General features: G+C 39.4%; 1 long non-coding RNA gene across 2 annotated transcripts in view; it reads left to right on the forward strand.

Moving 5' to 3' along the window:
* LOC139045523 (uncharacterized) overlaps window positions 1–18,506 on the forward strand; it is a 47,632-nt gene extending 29,126 nt beyond the window's left edge. Inside the window, exon 3 of one of the 2 annotated variants that reach the window (XR_011504019.1) lies at window positions 17,652–18,506. This is a non-coding gene — a long non-coding RNA (uncharacterized lncRNA). The remainder of the gene's footprint in view (window positions 1–17,651) is intronic. The other variant, XR_011504018.1, reaches the window with a different exon arrangement.
* The last annotated feature ends 790 nt before the right edge of the window (window positions 18,507–19,296 follow it).

A 19,296-nucleotide genomic window follows, 5' to 3' on the forward strand; every position in this document is an offset into this window, starting at 1 on the left:
TGAAAACTTAATCATATACTCTAAGAAAAGGCTTTGATAAAGAATTTTACTCCTGCATGTTCATTTAAGATTTAGACTTGACGTATTAACGCCAAATTTAAAATTGTGTCCTCTTCATTGCAATCCTCTGTAGTTACAAGGTTCTAATAAATATTATGTCCTCCCATCATGCAATTAAAATTTTCCACCTCATTTCACAATGCAAAACATTCACATGTTGTCAATCATTTTGAAACATGATTTTTTGACATCATATAATTTCGCTTCATTTTTTCAGACAGACATCGCACCAGGAAATTATTTAAGAAAGAATCCTATTATATCTTTATTTTTCCACCAAATTTCACCTTCAAATGCAGTCATTTGTGTACATTTCAGTAATTTCAACAATAAACTTGCGAGGAGAGGGAATGGCAACTCCTCAGACGGACGTTCCCAGATGGGTTTTGCCTCTCTCGTGCGGCTGTGGCTCAGTTGTGGGAATCTGGTTAGAAAACACGGTTTTAGCCACGGGAAGTTTATAAGTCTTGCTGCACAAAGTGAAAAGGTTGCTGCTTGAAACAGCTACCACCTGGGAAGCTGGGAGAAAAACATGCGTATGCTGTTGAACTTTCCTCTGTCTAATAACTAGCAGACACTAATGATTTGCCCAACATCCTGATTTAAGATGGCGGTAGTCAAAAACAAGGCTGCCTGCTGGTTGTCAGGTAGCCCACCTGTTCTCTGAACCAAAGTTCCCCTGACCTGTGCCCAACGCAAAGCTGTTATCCTTTAAGCCACTGCTAGATGTGAGTGCTCACCTCGTTTGGCTCTCTTGCTAACATTCTGGGCTGCATTTGGAGAGAAGCTTCTTACCGGAAGCGCCACATTGCCTTTTTTATGAAGGAGGATCTTTGGAGAATGACCTCATGGATAGCCTTTGGGGACGTTGGGGTGGGAAGTGAGTGGAGGAGAAGAGGAGGGTTCATCTTGTCTGAGCAGCAAGGGAGAGGTAATGGGAAAATGTTGACTAAGAAACTGCTCAGTTCAGTATAGGATGAGTATCACTTCCTAGTTCTTTAAAATAGGGGGGGTCGGGTTTTCAAGAGGATCAACCATGTTATTTCATGACTTGGTGTAGTTTTTGTGAGAGGAGAAGCAGAAAACAGCTAGTGGTTGAGGGTGGGGAAGATGTGAAATAGGGAAAGCACTGTTGAAATGGTGTCTGTATTCTCTAATAGGGTCAGCAAAGGTGGTTTTGATTAAAACAAAGGGGCCTGAGGAGGCAGAACACCATTTTGGTGTGACCCAAAGTAGAAAGGTGATTAGAAGAGTTTATTAGATGCCAGTTTGCTTATCATCTGTTAGCACAAGAAAGTTAATTTAATTAACACTCTGTGATATTCAAAATCATATGGACTTTGCAATGGGCCAGATTATTGTTTCCAGCCAACCACACAATGGCAAGAATTTGGAAGCTGCTAGGCCTGGGCTCTTTCTTCATGTTCTGCTGCTGCTTGTTGAAGATATTCTAGGTTTACATAGACACTGTAATGTAAATATCAAGAAATATACCAAAGAGTGAAACATTCAATAGCACAGGAAGGATTTCTTTTAAGATAGTTCCATCTAATACTGAATGTTGTATTAAAGTGATTACATTTGGGATTTTATTAATGTTTAATCTGGGAAAGTACTTGGTATGGAGTAAGATTCCATGGCACATTTTTGAATACCTACTGTGTTCTGTGCTTTAAAAATATTATGTCATTTAAATCTCACACCAACCCAACAAAGTTGGTATTATTATATCTTTTTTACTTATGTGAAATCTAAGATTCACACTAAGTCATATGGCTAATAAAGTGGAGAGCTCAAAATCAAATCTCCCGTACTCTAAATGTTTGTTCAATTTAATGTTGACACTTAAATCCATACCATGTTCTCTTATGGATATTCGTACACACTTATCTATTAATTACACCCTCACATGTCAGAATACCCATTTGATTTTTGGTGGAATGACTAGTAAATTAGAAGGATATCCTTTATGATAGGCAAAAACATGCTTCCCCATCTTTCTTCTAAGTAAAGACATTTGTAATGTTCTTTAAGCCCAAATCCAGAAGGGTTGTCTCCAGGGACCAGGGGATGCTTAACTTTGCTCTCTAAAGCCAATTGGGCTACAAATGAAGACAGCAATTAGCATTCAACATCCTTGATGACTTTTATCTCCCTCTCTTGGTTGACAAAGTGCTTATCACTGTGGTACCTAAGTCCATTGTCGTGCTTGCTAACTTCTCATGAAATGGTACTGGAAGAATAACTCCTTCCTCTGAGCTGTTCAGGGCTTAGGTCATAGATAACCATTTAATTTTCTCAATATTGCCAGTCTTTCATTATCTGAACTCCTATGTTCTTTATACTTGTGCAACATTAATGCAATGAAATTCTTATGTGATGCTGAGCAGTCTTTTGAACCACAACAAGATATATTGAAGAGTTTATGCCATGCTGTGTCTACATACTACTTAATAGTTGCTTTAGGAATTATTTGGTGCAAGGAAGAACATCAGGGCCGGCCTGGTGGTGCAGTGGTTAAGTTTGCAAGTTCCACTTTTCGGCAACCTGGGGTTCGCCGATTCGGATCCCTGGTGCAGACATGGCAGCGCTTGGCAAAAGCCATGCTGTGGTAGGTGTCCCACATGTAAAGTAGAGGAAGATGGGCATGGATGTTAGTTTGGGGCCAGTCTTCCTCAGCAAAAAGAGGAGGATTGGCAGTAGTTAGCTCAGGGCTAATCTTCGTAAAAAAAAAAAAAAAAAAAGGAAGAACATCTACTTGAATAAGCTAAAAAAAAAAGGTAGGTGTTTTAAAAGGCTTCATGAGCACTTCATGAAACCTGCGTGTACTCATAGCGCTTTGCCTCACAGAAATGGGAGTAGAAGTGGGCATCCACTCATCCTCTCTCTCATCCCATCATCTCTCCTCTCTGCTTCTCTTCATTTCTATGCTTTATTCTCATCTCTGATGATCAATTTCTCTGTTTACATATCTGCTTACACATGGCCCGTCATGGCTGCCTTCAAATGGTGGCCCTGGCCTGCAAATCTACATGACCATCCAGTTCATATTTCCCACGTCAAAGTAAAGCAGATTCTAGTTTTCCTATTTCAAATTCCTGGGAGAAAGACTGCTGCAGCTGGGGTCATGTGTCCACTCCTGCTCTAAACAGTTGTGATAGGGGAGGGTGGCTGGAGAGGAGAGGTCAGGCAGGCTGGGCTCCTGCTTTCAGGAAACTGGGAAGGTCTCCTAAGAAATGGGTTAGAGGTAGAGAGTTTTGTCTCTCTAGAATCAAGCATAGTAAAGATTATCTGGAAAAAGTGGACTTAACTATGTACAATGATGGGTTTCTAAACCTTATACTTAAGAAAGAGAAACAAAATTCTCATGCAGAAAATCATGTGCTGGACATTTTTAGATAGAAGGGCTTCTACAGAGCACCAGAGAAACAGAAGGACCTGATCTTGGATCTCAGGTCAAAAATCTCCACTCTTTCTGGACTGAAGTCACAAAGTGTATCTTGGGAGGTTTCATGTCTATTTCTACATACAAACCCATTTGTTTGAATCCAGGGAAAAGAGAAAGTTGAATTCAGCCAAATATTCCATCCCCTCTCCACCCCCATCCCGGAAAACACTAGAAAACCACCTTTCTCCACCCTAATCCATGTAGTTTTCATATGCAGACACAGCCACTGCCAGGTATTATTGCCTTTGTGCACATGGCCCCCAAAGTCTTGAGGAACCCTGAAAAATTCAGTTAGTTATTAGGATATTTCTATCAAGCTATTTGTAGATCATAATCAGTGTTTCTAATAATCCTGAGTAGATTTCTGTGATTTGCTGAGGAAAGGTTAAATTATCATCAGTTCTTGGGGAAGGTTCGATTGGAGGGCAACTTCTCTTGGTGCCTGGGAGCTCCCTCCTTCTCCTCCTGGCAGCAGCATCGTGGTTTGGTCATACAGAACTTCACTCAGTTCAACTGCTGTTTCACCAGACTTGAGGCATTCCCAGGCAGCCAGCTCACTCTCATGAGATGAAATATCTATATTTGAACAGGCTGAGACATCAAGTCTCTTCCTTTCGCTCTAAGGTTCCAAGCAGAATTGTTCTGCCATCACAGGATGACCAGTGTGGTCTATTAGGTAAGAAATATGATCCCACTTCTAATATCCAATTTGCTTAATTTCTTTTCCAAAAAGTGCTTTTTGCACAGGTCACTGGCCCTGAAGTGAGTGGCTGAGGGTTATGAGTGGCTAATTTCTCTCCGAAAGTGCTTCACTGTCCAATTGGAGACAGGTATGCGTATAGGAGCTCGAAGTACGGTGTTCTAGTTCTACTGAAAGGAGAGTTCTAGCACAAGAGAGCTTTGTGTTTTCTCCATCTTCTGAAAACTGTTTAAGAGCATTAGATTTTGTCCCTACTGCTTCTGTCCTTAGCCTCTCTAAGGGGCCTAACCTTGGGGTGATGCTGAGAGATTGCCTTGTCCATGAGTACTGTCAAATTGCTCCACTAGGTAAGATATAAAAATGTAATGAACCCCAGCTGGAATGTAATCCTACAACAACAGAATCACTTGAAAGAGTGCTGGCTTTTGTTTTCTTGTCCTTTGGAGGATTGCTGTGCATGGGCAAAAGAGACTCATAGCCCTCAGTTCCTGCTCCTTTCAGGTCCATGTAAACAACAACAAGAGTAACAACGTTTTAAAGTAACCTATTTACTAGACAGTATTCCAGATACTTCACCTGTATCATCTCATTTAATTCTAAAAAGCACCTTTCGAGATAGGTCTTTTCATTGTCCCAATTTTGTAACAGAATAAGCTGGGGTTCAGAGAGGTTAAGTAACTTGCTTTGAGTCAAAGAGCATGAAAGGAGTGGGTTAGGACTGGCACACAACGTGAGTCCAGACTTTGTGTTTGTAACCACTGTTATATCACCTTCTGAATACAAATCCACCCAGCCAGTAGTAATATGGGCATTTAAGGGCAAGACCAAGTTGCCCTCCGTTTGTGATCATTTCCTTCCAGTCATACCTAAATTCTCTTCCTCAGACTTCAAGCCTAATTATGCTTCCCAAACCATCTACTATTGTGGGAATTTGAAGATTAGGAGAGAAAGAGGGGAAAACAAGATGAAGAAGAGAAGAAAAAGCTAGGAGGAGTTGGGGTGGGGAGGGATGAATAGGAGCACAGAGGAGTTTTAGAGTAGTAAAACTACTGTGTATGATACTACAATGATGGAGCCACGTCATTGTACGTTTTCCAAACCCATAGAATGTACAACATCAAGAGTGAACCCTAATGAAAACAGTGAACTTTGGGCCCTTATGATGTGTCAATGTGGATTCACCAGTTGTAACAAAGGTACCACTCTGGTGGGGGGTGTTGATAATGGGGGAGGCTATGCATGTGTGGGGGCAGGGGTATATGGGAAATCTCTGTACTTTCTACTTAATTTTGCTGTGAATCTAAAACTGCTTTAAAAAATAAAGTCTCAAAAAAAAAGCTAAGAGGAGAATGTGGGAGGAGTGCTAAGAAGCTGTTTATATCCTTTGAAGAAGGAGCGTGGAAGGGGCACACTACTTCCCTCTTTGGAAATGCTCATCTGTTTTTAATGGCTTCTTTCTCTCTTAAAAGGGCCCCAGAGATGACAAAAAGCAGGTCATCAGAGACTCGGCACTATGACAGACTGAGGAGAAAGCCTCCTCCAGATGTGGGAAGATAAACTTTGCATTGGAGTTTCCCATGATGCTGCATTCAATGAGTTATCTCCATTGGAGAGTGTGAGAAGCAGAGTCTGGCCCCTCAGGGAGGAATCAAGAGTCCTAAGATTCTGGGTCCATCTCTCCCTCTCCAAACAAGACCACTGGGTCCATGGCGGGGAGACGTCAGGGCATGGAGAGAAATTTTAATGGGAGCATTTGGGTATAAACCTATTAGTGTGAGCAGAAAGTGATCAGAAAGTGATCTGAGCATCAGTCCCTTCCTGGTGGCTGGGTAGTACGGAATTAGGAGGGGAGTGAGCGCCCAGTATGAACCTCTGCCTGCACCCACCCACTTCCTAACCCTCTGTCTGCTTTTTCCCCTTACTCCTTGTTGTCAGTGAACACACTGCAGATTTTGCTTATTTAGGTTATTTATTATTTAGCTTCTTCCTTTGTGGAGTGTAAGCTCCATAGGGGCAGGGATTTTTGAGTATTTTGATTACATTTAGGAGATCTTCTTAGGTGCTCAATAGATATTGTTGAAGGAATGAATGCTGTTGGAACCCACTTGGACAGTCTGGCCGGGAGGCAGTGCCTCTGCTTTCTTTTTCACAATAGTCATTCTGTTTTCCTCTCTCATTGTCTTGTCTGAGCTATTTTGTAGCCAGGTGACTGGCTGAATTGGGTTTTTGGGGTTTTTTTTGGCCTCAGCTTTCTTTCTCTCTGTTTTTCTATCCTCCATACTGTATTTCATCCAGTGTTTCTCACTGTTGTTGGGAGCAAATTTCTCTGTTTCTCCCTCTCTCTTTTTTTCTCTCCACAAAATCTTTATGCTAAGCCATAAAATGGTGTAAGAAAGATGAGGATGACAACCTAGGGTAGACAAGGGGACTAGCAATTTATCCCAGGAGACAAGAGGTTGGAAAGCATCCTGGTGTGAGGAAGGCAGATCCAAGGGGGTGCAAGCATCCTACTCTATCCATAGGACTAAGTTACCCAGACAGAGAATGAACCATTGGCCCACACCCACACTGGGTTATGGGTCAATAGTTAGCCTGGATCAAACCATCAAGATGAGATGGTTTTTTTTTTTATGGGAAAGAAGCTTTCAAAACCTCCCTTGATAGCATTTCCTGGCTAAATACTATGTATGTGTGTATTTATTTATTTAACTAGTGCTTATAAGTGGTTCAAAAATAAATATTAAGGCACCCAGTAGTACCATTGTTATCCCCTTCCCTCCCCCTTTTTATAGATGGAGAAAAGAAGCAAGAAGACATTAAGTAACTTGCCTCAGAGTAGGAGGTAATAGTGGCAGAGCTGAAATTCTTAGCTGTGTACCCAGCTCTGGCTCCAAAGTCAACATTTTAATCCACCAATCAGGCTACCCTTCCAATATTTACTAATACTTTTGAAGTATTGGTTATGGTCTCAATAAAAATCTTCCATAATTCTCTAGCTCTTTATAAAGGAGATGACAAAAACCTACAGTGGAAGCTAGGTGGCTATTTTAACTTCAAAGAAAAGAAATTTTCTTGTCTGATATGTTTTGTTTGGTACATTGATTATCCAATATATATCTGCATACATATATATTAAATATATATAAACATACATAGATCAGAATATATGCATGCATATACATATATATTCAAATGCCAAATGGATATATTTGCCTAATCCATACAGAGCTTCATCAATATTTCTTCTTTATTCTCTTTTATGCCAGCAGCTTTCTTTATGCATTTCCATTTTCCACATTTTTCAGAGTGATTGGATTAGGTTGCATACACTTCTCCTGAAATATTGAGTGCATACAATCCACATCCACATGCATTGGGTCTATAGTTATGATCTATCATTTCAAAAATCCACATGTTAAAAAAGCGCGGAACAGGCCCTGAGTGCTGTGAAGTATTACGTCCAAAGAACCCCCTGCCATTCATCTTCTCACCAATGCAGGGACTAACAAGACCCTAGAGTTTTTGTCTCATTGGCAGATCCTTTGTCCTAAAACTGATGAAACTACACACACGCGCACACGCACACACACTCCCACACGTATGCATTTCCACACTCAGTGACTCACATCCACTTTGTATATCTAAGAGAATTAATCCATTTCACAGTGAGTCGGTTGCTGCATAGTCAAGTAGGAGAAGAATACCTAACTAGTGTGCCGTTCCTGAAATTTTTAGAGGGGATATGGTATTAGCACAAGTGTCAGTCCAGATTGTTGAGCTTTGTCCGCAGGATGATTTGGGGAAAAACTAGATTCAGAAGTGGTTGGGCAAGACATCATTTTTAACTTTTAATTGCCTCCACCTGATGTTGTCCCTCTGTCTCTCCATATTGCTTTTTCCTTATGGTCTTTATCATTAAATACTCCCAGCATCTCTGGTGCCACTGTTGGAACTTCCCCCTTTATTTTTTCCTTTGATCTCTTAGAAACATGATAAGACAGCCTTTCTTGTTTGACTTATGGAAATCGGTCTCACTGCTTGGAGTCAAGCCATGTTTGTTGCTGTGTAATTTCCTGACGGGTGGTGTCTCACTCTGCCAACTTCCTGGACACCCTCATCCCTGCACTGGGTCCACAAATTCATTTTTCCCCCCTTTTATCTCAGTAGATTTCTGCGATGGTGTGTGCTCACACCTCTGAGCATACATTCACTTTACTTCTGTCTTCCCTTGAAGTCCACTGCTCAGACCTCCTGAGTCCCTGTCCTCTGCCTTGTGAGATTTCATGACTGGTCTAAGGTTGAATATACAAGTAGAACAAAACCACTGACCTGTTCGATATGTTTTTAGATAAATTCATGAGAAAAAGAAAATTTGATTGAGTTAGTTTGTTCAAATGGAAAAATCTTGTATCCTGTGTAGACATGGTATTCTTCACGGGGTATTTCAATCACTAGTTACTTATGCCTATAAAGTCTACAAAGCCCAAACACCCAGATTTGGTCAGTCATCCTTGTCTGTACAATTCCCCAAATAAGGATACTCTTACATATACACATATCCCAATGGTTAACATCATGGACCAAACATCCTGATTATTTTGTGAATTGTTCACAGTTTAGCTGGATATTTTGACTCTGTGTAGACACAGATTACAGAGTACTTCCCAGTAGGTATCTTTTTGAATCAGTTTTATTGATGTAGAACAAAGTTTCATTTGCTCACAGGTTTTAATTTAAAAAAGGAAAGCTAACGAATGTTGGATCACATTCTTCAGTGAAGGTAATAAGCCTTACATGTATATGTAAAAAGCTACCGCTCTCTGATTGTCAAAGTTTACTTCTTTCTTTTCAGATTCTTCTTTGTATTGTTTTACAATCTAGGTATATCTGTTTAACATGAAATGCAGAAAATGACAGGGCTCAGACAGCTACTGCATCCAGTGACAAAGATTACTGTCATCCTGGCTCATCAGTTAATTCATCATTGGCAATGGTCCATTCCATTTCCTGGTAGCCTAGCAACAGCCAATGATGGGGAGGGCTGTTTGCCATGTGACAATGGTATGTGGTACTTTCCAGAATGCTTTTACATAAAAATAGGATGATAATTTATAAATTTACATTTTTATTTTAATAAATGGGAATATTTGGTTTTAGGGGTTGACATTCAAAAGGGAGACAATTTTATTTTGCAGACCATGACTTTAAAGTGCTGGACTAGTGACTTGATAATAGAAATGGAGCTATCAATTTCACACATAAACAGGGTTTAAAGTTGAGCCTGTGAATGCCTTACTTTACCTTAGAATGGATGATGTTCCCGTACAGAGTAACGATAAAAAATAATATAATTAAATGAGAGCTAGTCTTATGTCAGTGTGTGCATATACACATATGTATATACATGCATGCACACACGACATAGGATTTTGAGTCTGAACTTTGGCACCTAATTTTCTTTATCATTGGATAGGAAAAAAGCAAAGTGATCCATGAGCAGCAACAATTATTGCTGTCCTCAATATTAAAATAAAAATCTTTCAGTTTCTCACAATCCTCCTAACCCTCTATTGATGATTCATGGTTCGGCAACTCATTTGAAAATCTGCTCATTTGTTTTCACTGATTGAATTCCCTGATTGTTAGTGTGTATAAATGTGTTAGCTACTTTTGAAGCTATTTTCTGTTAAAGAATTGATAGAAAATCCTATTTAAATGTCATAATGCTTTTTCTCTTGTTATGACAGTATCACTGAGTAAATAGTTTTATTTTAGTGCTATAGTTAAGAAAAATCTATAATCACCTCCTCATAAATCTTTTTTAAAAAATCTATATTTAGCTTCATCTGCAGAGACAGGAGTGGAAAATAGGCGACTACCTAAGACATGAATTCCGTTAAATATTAAAGAGATCTCATCAATGATTTTATTAGTCTCCGAGCTCAGTAAAGGCCTCACTGACATCTAAAGCCTAATGATTTTTTTAAATATATTTAAAGCCTTGCACTGCACCTTTAAATATTGAACAATATTGAAAAATATTGAAGCTCTTTTTTTGTATATTAGCTTTAGGCAGAACTGTTGTATGATTTCCACTCCTTTCATGACATTGTAATGATGTTACCACATACAACTTTATCTTGCATGAAAAGGTGAAGTCATGAGTGATTTCTCCAATTTAAAAGCACTCAACCCTCACAGTGCTAGAAATGAATATTTTGCATATATTCATGCAACAATGATTCAATTTAAGATTTCTATTTTCAAACATTGCTTGAAACCTTCACTATGTTAGTAGTAAAATTGCCAAAATGTGTAATAAGATTTATTATAGATGAGTAGCATTTTATTTAGTATTTCGTGTTAACACGCTTTTAGGGTTACCTGGTTTAGCAGGAGAATTCATCTTTCTTTTCTAATCAGAGATAACATTTTATTGTATTTTTAAAAATACTGTTCCCATACACATATATATTATGGCACAAACTGAATTTTCTCTTGCTGGCAACACAGACCCAAACATTGCTCATGTCAAAGCTCAGTGTACCCTCACACAAAGCCGCTCTGATTAAAAAAAGGAAGAAAGATTTCCATTTCTCCTTTGTAATCCCTGTCCCTTCTCTCCAGAATAGCTGTAAAACCCTTTTGCTATACATCCTTAAAATGGGTTCGGAATTTTGCTGCCGATTTTCCCCTTTAAAAGGGTCTTGTTCCAGTCTTGTTTATACTGTGTAGATGCCTCGTGCTGTAACAGCATGCAAACGCAATGTTGTAAGTTTCCTAGAAGCCACATCACGGCATATGTTACAGGCACAAAAACTATAGGTTGGCGGGAGCTCTTAATTGAGGGGCTGTGTTTCTGAAAGAGGCTTGCACAGATGGAGGAAGAGATGTATCTAAACGTGGTTACCTATGGGCTTAGATGTGAGAGAGAGGGAAAGTAGGTAACCATTTCATGACCATGCCTGTGATTGTCACAGGGGAGGCATGAAAAGGTGGAAACTCTTACCATTTCTGTGTTTATTATGAGTATTTAGGCCCTTAACTCTTCTTCCCATTCCAGATTTTCAATCATTTCAGCAGTAAAAGAGGGAGACTTCCACAGACCTGTTTTGCAGGCATTAGAGCAACACGCTTCTTCCCCAAGGGTATTTATAAAGCATACACGGACACACACCACAACCACATAAACACACACTCACACACAAAACAAGGCCCTGTGTATGTGGGCAAGCTTATACTGCCCCCCCCCCAAAAAAAATCCTTATCCAAAGCATACACTTTGCCCTCGAGAAAGGAAATACCAACTCGATTTTCATTTAGAGGAAACCTATATAGTTGCTAGCAACCAACTCCATTCGTTGGTGCGAAGCCACTCACAGATGACACACCCATAGCAATGTGATTTCTTTGGTTACTTTAAATTTTGTAGTAAAAATAAAGTTATGGGCAACTGGAGATGCAGCATGCCAGTTTGTGACTTGTTCTGCATTTTGGGGAGAGAAAGAGAGTGGCAATCTTATTAGACCCCTGGGTGGGCCAAATTTTCCTAATTACATGGAAATCAGAGGCAGCCCTTAGACTGGTATCTTACCTGCATGAAGTAAACACTCCCCTGCTGTCACTAATGTCCTATAAATCATGTTAAAGAGAAGCATAATTAACATTTGTGATCAAATCAACCTTCAAAGTCATGAGGTGCTTGAGTGAATAAAGCCACATGTCAGCGCCAGCGATGAATAGATTCTCCAGGGGAGAAGGCTGCGGATGGCTCTGCACTCCTCCTGGTCCGCCCACCTCTACCCCTCGGACCCTCAGACGTGGGAAGGAAGTTTGAGTGAGGCAATCCTCAGCAGCATACCACATTCAGTTTTGTGGGTCTAAGCTCATCAGGAGGCAGTGGGTGTGGGGTACAGAGAAGGAGAAGTAACCCCATGGCACAGAAGAATGAGCAACTTGATTTAGTCTGGTCAAAGCGTATCTTTTTTGGCCTTGGCCAAATTGGTTCTGTTTGTCTTTCAAACCATTTAAAGAGGATGATATTCCTGGTTAAAGGACAGGTACTTTTGCACAAGTCATTTTATTCTTCACTTTTTATGTTTCTTGAGAAAATTTCCATCCAATTGCCAAAGGCCAATTAGAACTCAAACTCATCTGGAGATGGGTGCCCAAGTGGAATAGTTGAAACATATTTCTGAGATTTCTAGCCCCCAGGACAACATCTATATAGAACCCTGAAACTCCTGTCATGGGCGACAGTACTTTTCTTTCTTTCAATGACAGAAGAGACTTTAGTTTCAAATTTTTCTAGAAGTTACTGGTAAACTTGTATTCACATCAAGGTATAAGCAGTTGATAGCAAACATCACAGTTTTGATCTGGGTTTGACTCTGGCTCTGAGGAGTTCACAGATTTTCCCTCCTTACTGCATCTAGTGTAACTAGAGAGAGAAATTTTCACTCAGTCCCCTCCATTGGCGTGGCTACCCAGGGAGGAACATGGCCCAGCAGTGGCAGCATGGGCTACCAAGAGCCTGGGATTAGGGTTTGCATTCCTCTGCATTCCTTCTGGATCCTCCAAGGAGCACAGTATGTGGATTCACCTCCTCCGAATTTCCCATCAGCCAATGCTAGCTTTATCCCTCTTGCACTGGGTCGAGGTGGAGCCTGTGAGAAGAAACGATCCTTAATGCTTTCTGCTCCATTGGCTGGATATGTGTGGATGGGGGGAGGAGGAATGTGTCTGGTGCTAGGTTATGCTGACTCCTTATTTAAATAAATAAATAAATACAATATTAAGAGTCCAGGAGCCATGTGTACTCCAGAAAAGTACATTTTCTGCTAGAGTAATATAGATTACACTGGTTTTGAGGTATACTTACAAAGACCTTATAGGTTTTCTGGAGTCTACTCCAAGTTTGCAGTTTCAAATATTGCGTTTAATAATACAGATGTGTGTGTGTGTTTTGGTGAAGGGTATGTTTTTAGTTATGTAACTATATTCTTTTCAAGAGAGGCATTTTTAAAAATAACAAGAACTAAAAGTGGTTTAAATTTTATAACTTGGAAATGCTTTTTATATAAATGAATTCACAAATCAGAAAAAGAATTCTTTATTAGGTCCTGAGTTCTAAATTATGACCCAGGAAATATGGTTACTAGAGTTATGTATACCGCCCTTCTTTCTTGAGTCTAAATACTTGGAAAGCAAGTGGCTTACAAAGATAAACCCAGCCAAGCTTGTTATTTGGTTGCTTAGAAAGACCAGATCCTGCTCCTCTCTCCCTCAAACCCCACACAGAGAGCTCACCACAGTTTTACTCCTGTCTTTCATTTCACTTTACGTCATTTTACTTTGCGGAATTCAGACAAACTAAACTATGTTTAAAACAAATGAGAGAAATACAGTTTGAATTATTCTAGGAAAAAAGTGTTTATTTCCTCTTTGAAAAGATCCTGTTAACTTGAGCTAATACTACTGCACAAGAGCTGAGGTCCATGCAAACCTTCCTGGGAATTGCTTGAGTGATTTCCTAAGGTTATGCTTTCATGAGATGCTGAATCCTTTGATTATCTCTGCCCCCAAAGAAGAAAAGCTTATTCAAATAGATGATTTGACTAAGTTTTTACCTAAATAAGCCTATGGTCTTTACTCCAATATTACCCTCTTAGGGAGGTCTTTACTGACCATTCTGTTTAAAATTGCATAACAGCCTCCCCCAACCCCTTCTGCCTTCTTTTCTGTGCTTTCTTTGTCTCCAAGATAGGTACTACCATCTGACGTACTATATATTTTAATGATTTGTTTGTTGTCTGTTCTGCCAACCCCCTAACTACCCACTTCACCCATGATGTAAACTCTATGAGAGCAAGGAGTTTTCTGTTTTGTTCACTGAATCCCCGAGGCCGAGAACAGCGAACAGTGTCTGATACATAGTAGGCACTCAAGAAATATTGTTGAATAAATAAATGGAATAAATGGATTGGATTTATCAGCTTGACTAGTAATTTTTTGTAGTATATAACAAATTTAAATTTGATGAATTAGTCAAGTTTACTTTACTTTTTTGCTGTCTCTTCCTGTCTTTATAATTTTGGTCATTTTCTTTTCTGTGTCTTGTTCCTTTGACAATTTATGTGACACCAAGTTGTGGGGAAAAGGAACAAAAAATCCATCATTCAAGTTATTTTACCTCATGTAGACCAAGAAAACCTGCTATGTCAGCAAATTTTTCACCTTCCAACTAGTTGTTTTGACACTTTGAGGACGCCACTTCTGTTTTATGCAGTGTTGTTTAGTCTTCATGGTTTCACAGCACAAGAATTTGATCACAGGACACTTGACACATTCCCCAGAGTAAAAGAACTGGAGTAGATAGTTGGGGCTGCCTTGCTGGAGTGTTGAAGCCTGAAGTCTGAAAGTCCTGAATTCTACAGAGCTTCTATCTTCTGCCTTCAGTGATACAGATATAATTTATATTGTATGTAACTATCGACCAAGAACAGTCATTAAAACCTAGCCACCATGTCTTACTCATCTTTTATTTCTGGGGATAGACAAAAATACAATGTAATATAATATAAACATTATATGTATATATATTATATCCAGAAATTATATATATATGTATAAGTATATATATATATATATATATATATATACACACAGGGGAGAGAGAGAAGAAAGGAATGAATGAAGAAATGAAAAAATGATGTGTTGGATAATGCTTGAATCAGTGTCACTGAGCATAGTTCTTCTGCTTTTGCTCTTGTCTTCTTTTGCTCTGCATGAAGAATCTAGACCCCTTTACTTTCTGCCCCTCTTTGGCTCTCTTCTGGATGAGGAGACGTGCCCGGCACCTGCTGGTGTATTTTTATGTGATGTTTGGGATTTTCTGGGGTCTTCCCCAGAGGTGACTGTGTGCCACTGGGGAGTGAATAACACAGAACAGTCTACAGGCTGTCGGAGCTGAGTAATCACTGGGAATTCTTCAAAACAATCTCAGGTTTGTAAAATTTTCCATAGAAAATAATAATAACAGTAACAATAGCAGCACCAGCAACAATAAACAAGATATGCCCTGTATGCTTCCACCCAATTATTAGCTAATAATGCATAATTATGATTAATTCCACTCTTTAAATGCAGATTCTAAAGAGCAATAACCATTTATTTTATGTTTTCATGTTATTTTCCTGCACGTCCTTTATGTCAATTATGTGTTTTCAGGCACATCTGATTGTGCTCTACTGTGGTTTCGATGGGTTGGTAATTGTACATTAAAAAAAAATAACAACACGTGTTTAGTATAAAAATTAATTATGTTAAGCATTCCTACTAATTTTGCCAGGCAAAAAATGGCATCCCACAAATTTTCAGCATAAAGCGGGTGGCCAGCCCACTTAAGAGCTTTATGATCTGTGGCTGGGTTTTGCGAGTGAGCTCTGTCAAGGCAGTTTTCTCAAAGCTGGAGATGGAATGCGGTGGACAGCAGCGTGCCCCTGCTCTGGTCCCTGTGTTCCCTTAAAATTCATCTCTGGCCTCCATCTAATCAACCACTTCCCAATTACGATCATAATAACAGCGCTGGAAATATTTTGAAATGTCGCTGCGATCCAAATTGACAGAGCTCCTGCCAGCACGCTGGACGGTCAGGGATGTAGCTTCCTTTTTCTGGTTTGGTCTATTTATAAGAAGTTGATTCCTGGTAATAATGACGAAAAACATTAGAGATGCCGTAAAAAATCTACCCAGAAAATCCATGGGAGTAGGGGAGGGGTGCGATAGCGGAAGGGGGAAAGGAAAAGGAGGGGTAGAACCAGAAGGAATTGGATGAAAAAAGTCTGCTCAATATTACAATCTTTTGGAAATATTTTCTTGTGATGCATTAAAAATATCTGATTCTTAAAACAATTTTCTGCTCCTGTAACTCAAAATAGCGTTCAGTAAGGGGGAGGGGAAATGTAACAATTAGTTGGCTTATTTCTGAGATTTTATTACTTTGATTCTTTTTGATTTAATCAGCCACGAACACAGCTCCCAGCAGACGGTGACTTTTGCCTGAAATGGGCTTCCTGTCCAGAACGGTGGCTTGTGATTGTAGGCTAATGTTAATGAAACATGAAAAGGCAGACCCTTTTTGGGAAAATTTGTTATTAACAAATAAAGGCTTGGTAACATTTAGAATCACACCAGAAATCACACCATCGAAAATATGGCCGGAGCAGATTCTGGAGCCAGCCCGCCCTGCTCAAGTGATAAATTTGTTTACATCCTTTAAAAGTTCTAACTCAGTACAGACGTAGTGACGTCCTACTTTTCACATTCATGTTCAATTCACAAACATAAAGAGACCCTGAGCCATTAGGGAAGCTTTCATTTTGGCTGGGGAAGGATGAAATGATAGTGATAGTGGCTTTCATAGCAGAAAATAATTGTATACTTTTCTTATTATTATTTTTGGCAAGGCGCGCACATTTCGGCTTTCCGGTGTATTACATCATTACATTGTATAATGCATCATAATGATAGAGTGAATAGAGATGAAGAAATGCCAGCGTCTGCTGCAAGTTAAAAGAGAGAGACATTGCATGCATTTTCAGCTGGGGAGGCTGCTGTTCAGCGAAGTGTTCTCTGAGATGAAACAAAGCTGCCTTCCCACTTGGCATTCACATTAATTGTGGACTTGCCAACCGGCCGGTTTCATTGGTGTATAAATTAGTGGAGAATAATTCCACTTGTCTTAAAAAACCAGAATATCTAGGAATGCTTCCTGAGATGGTGACTTATTTGTTTTTCTGTGGTTTGCACCCAGCTCCCAGAAAACCTCCAGGATCTGCTAAACACAAAAATGGTCTGTGTTCTACCCTGGCATACGTGCGTAAGAGATAATGGCTGTCATTAGGACAAATTATTAAGAAGTTTTATTATTTTCAGCAGCCTATTTTTCAGATGTATTAAAATGAACCATTTCTCAAATCCTCATTATTGAAAAGTGAAAATCCATTGACGTCTCCTGAGAGGAAATTTAAACATGCTGATTGTTATTAAAAATAATACTAGTAAATGCTAATCTAGAGTCAATGATAGTCTAGGAGCCACTGATCAGGATGTGTCAATGGGATGCTAAAATAACCAGTTACAAAGGAAAGGAAAATTTTAGTCAGTTCATTTATTTGTTATATTTGTTTGCTATTGTGTTGCAAAATAAATGTTTTTTTCAGTGGCTAAAATATATTTTTTGAATAAACCAAATTTAGCCAGATGCTGCTTCCTAAGATGTTCTGTATTTCTTACTTCTACAATTAGAGTGATGATAAACATATAGTCCAGGGCTTTCAATGCCTCTTTAAACTTTTATGATTAAAATTAACTGAATCTTAAACATCCGCTCTTTCATTCCATAATTGTGACTGTATTGTATGCTTTGTATTGTGTTGGCAGCAAGGAGACGAAGGTGAGCATCACAGACCTGGACTCTCTCCTCCTGGAGCTCACGGTCCAGCGCTCCAGACATCTTTACACCACAGCCACTTGACGATTCTGGCCACACCACGGTTTGCACACTTGCGTCAAATCAAAGTCACTTTTATTTGGAACAATTAGCCTTGAATGTATTGAGAAAGGCCACATTGGCCTTAATATTTATTCTGTTGCCTTAAGCCATAGCAGAAAAGAAAAAAAAAACGTTAAATCAGTTAGTTGGAGATGAAGTTCATGGATGTTTCCACTGTCACCTGTTTATTTGGGCATCAAGGAGATCCAGATTTTCTGTCCTTTAGATAACAGAATATTTGGATTTTCACCAGTGATGCAATGCAACACTTAACATAATCCAATTAAACAGAGGTGTATTTGGTTACTGAGAAAATCAGAATTCTCTGGTTAGTTAGCCAGCTAGCTAGCTAGTCAGTCAGTGCTATTTGGGTGTTTGACTATGTTTACCTGGACCCACACACATTACAATTGCCAAATGCTTTACAACTTGCACAACGTTTGGAAGACCTCATTTGCTTAGTGGTGAAGATCACGGGCTTTGGCGTCATCTAGATGGATAGGCCCAGGTTCAAATAGTGGCTCTGCCGTATTATATTTACTAAGTGACCTTAGATTCTTAAAGTTTTGCTTCCCTCCTTGTAAAATAAGGATAATAGCTATTCCCCAGGGCTGCTGTGAGAGCTGATGAGATAATCCATTAAACTAGCTTATAGGAAACACTCAATAAATGGTAGCTATTATTTTTGTTGTTGTTTTTTAATAATTTCTAATCCTTATTACAACTTTATGAAGCAGCCTGCTAATGATCTCGTGAAATCCTTGTGTTTATTTTCATCTGTATGTGGCTACACAGGCAGATCCCTTTCCTGGGGTTCCAGGAAACTTCCCTTTTCTTCATTTAAGTATTTCCTACCCATCATTTAGGGCTCAGTTAGAGGTCTTTTTCCTGACTTCAGCACTTCAGCTCAATGCATTGCTCCACAAATATTTCTTTAGCCTCACTGTATGCAAGACACTGTGCCAAGTGCTGTCTGTAGAATGACAAAAGTGGAAGAGATTATTGTCTTTGCCATCATGGAGCTTACATTCCATCAGAGGAAGCACCCTTTCAACAAATATTGCAAGGATAAAGTATTTATTTGGGGTTGGATGAAGTGCTTACAAGGTGAAATACAGGCTATTAAGAACGTATATCCCCGGGGGAAGTATTGGGTTGAGATATGAAAAATGATGAGGATTAATCTAAGGAAAGTGGGTCAGGCAAGGTGGGGAGAGAATCTGCCATATTACCCATCTGTGCAAAGCCTTGAGGAGCATGCAACCTACTTCCCAGGAGCTTCTGATGCAGGGGAACACCTTCCCTGACCACCCTAGTGAACAATGAGTTGCCTTTTCTTGGCAGCCCAAGAATGCTTACTGTTGGAACTGTTTATTTGACTTCTTTCCAAATATGCCTTGTTCATCCATTCATTCATTTATTCAACAAATATTTATAGAACATCTAGGGAGATCCCAAGTATAGAAACGTCCATACTTTACATGCATTTATATAACCAAGCATCTCTAAGGTATATTTTTATAACTCTAGATC

The sequence above is a fragment of the Equus asinus genome, chromosome 6 (genome assembly GCF_041296235.1).
Source record: "Equus asinus isolate D_3611 breed Donkey chromosome 6, EquAss-T2T_v2, whole genome shotgun sequence".
NCBI lineage: Eukaryota > Metazoa > Chordata > Mammalia > Perissodactyla > Equidae > Equus > Equus asinus.